The sequence below is a fragment of the Arachis ipaensis genome, chromosome B2, assembly GCF_059453495.1.
Source record: "Arachis ipaensis isolate K30076 ecotype BB chromosome B2, ASM5945349v1, whole genome shotgun sequence".
Classification (NCBI taxonomy): domain Eukaryota; kingdom Viridiplantae; phylum Streptophyta; class Magnoliopsida; order Fabales; family Fabaceae; genus Arachis; species Arachis ipaensis.
In genome coordinates, this window is record NC_142437.1 from 30,446,838 (window position 1) to 30,448,664 (window position 1,827).

General features: G+C 36.6%; 1 non-coding gene across 1 annotated transcript; it reads left to right on the forward strand.

Moving 5' to 3' along the window:
- The first annotated feature begins 720 nt into the window (after positions 1–720).
- LOC148573469 (small nucleolar RNA R71) lies at positions 721–828 on the forward strand. Its single transcript, XR_015905933.1, has one exon. It is a non-coding gene; the product is annotated as a small nucleolar RNA R71 (small nucleolar RNA).
- Positions 829–1,827: the final 999 nt, after the last annotated feature.

The window sequence follows — 1,827 nt, forward strand, 5'->3', positions numbered from 1 at the left end:
TTCTGTATTGCTTGGGAGAGTACTAGGAGGAGTTTCAGTGACCCTTTTACTCAGCTGGCCCACTTGTGCTTCCAAATTTCTAATGGAGGACCTTGTTTCATTCATGAAACTTAAAGTGGCCTTAGATAGATCAGAGACTATATTTGCTAAGTTAGATGGATTCTGCTCAGGGTTCTCTGTCTGTTGTTGAGTGGATGATGGAAAAGGCTTGCTATTGCTAAACCTGTTTCTTCCACCATTATTAAAGCCTTGTTGAGGCTTTTGTTGATCTTTCCATGAGACATTTGGGTGATTTCTCCATGAGGGATTATAGGTGTTTCCATAGGGTTCACCCATGTAATTTACCTCTGCTATTGCAGGGTTCTCAGGATCATAATCTTCTTCCTCAGAAAATGCCTCTTGAGTACTGTTGGATGCAGCTTGCATTCCATTCAGACTCTGAGAAATCATATTGACTTGCTGAGTCAATATTTTGTTCTGAGCCAATATGGCATTCAGAGTATCAATTTCAAGAACTCCATTCTTCTGAGGTGTCCCATTACTCACAGGATTCCTCTCAGAAGTGTACATGAACTGGTTATTAGCAACCATGTCAATGAGTTCTTGAGCTTCTGTAAGCGTTTTCTTTAGGTGAATGGATCCACCTGCAGAAGTATCCAACGACATCTTAGCTAATTCAGACAGACCATCATAGAATATATCCAGGATGGTCCATTCTGAAAGCATGTCAGAAGGACACTTTTTGGTCAGTTGCTTATATCTCTCCCAAGCTTCATAGAGGGATTCACCTTCCTTCTGTCTGAAGGTTTGGACATCCACTCTAAGCTTACTAAGCTTTTGAGGAGGAAAGAACTTGGCTAAGAAAGCCTTGACCAGCTTATCCCAAGAGTTCAGGCTATCCTTAGGTTGAGAGTCTAACCATATTCTAGCTCTGTCTCTTACAGCAAACGGGAAAAGCATAAGCCTGTAGACCTCGGGATCAACCCCATTGGTCTTAACAGTATCACAGATCTGCAAGAATTCAGTTAAGAACTGAAAAGGATCTTCAGATGGAAGTCCATGAAACTTGTAGTTCTGTTGCATCAGAGAAACTAATTAAGGTTTAAGCTCAAAATTTTTTGCCCCAATGGCAGGGATTGAGATGCTTCTTCCATGTAAATTGGAATTAGGTGCAGTGAAGTCACCAAGCATCCTTCTTGCATTGTTATTATTTTCGGCTGCCATCTCCTCTTCCTTTTCGAAATTTTCTGTAAGGTTGTCTCTGGATTGTTGTATTTTAGCTTCTCTTAGTTTCCTCTTCAGAGTCCTTTCAGGTTCTGGATCAGCTTCAACAAGAATGTTCTTGTCCTTGCTCCTGCTCATATGAAAAAGAAGGGAACAGAAAATAATAATAGGGATCCTTTTTACCACAGTATAGAGGTTTCCTTGTGTGAGTAGAAGAAAAGAAGAAAAAGAATGAAGAATTCGAACTCAGAGGAGAAGAAGGGGTTCAAATTTTTGGGTAAGGAGAAGTGTTAGTATATGAATAAATAAATAGAAGGAGATGAGAGATAAGAAAGGAATTCAAAAATTAAACAAAATAAAATAAAAATATTTTAAAATTAAATTTAAAATTTGAAAATTAATAATTAAATTAAATTAAAATTAAAACAATTAGTTAATTAAAATGAAATTTTGAAAAAGAGGGAAAGAAATTTTTGAAAATTGAATGTAGAGAGTTAGTTAGGCAGTTTTGAAAAAGATATGATTGAAACAAAAAGATATGATTGATTAAAAGAGATTTGAAATTTGTTTTTGAAAAAGATATGATTGAAACAAAAAGATAAG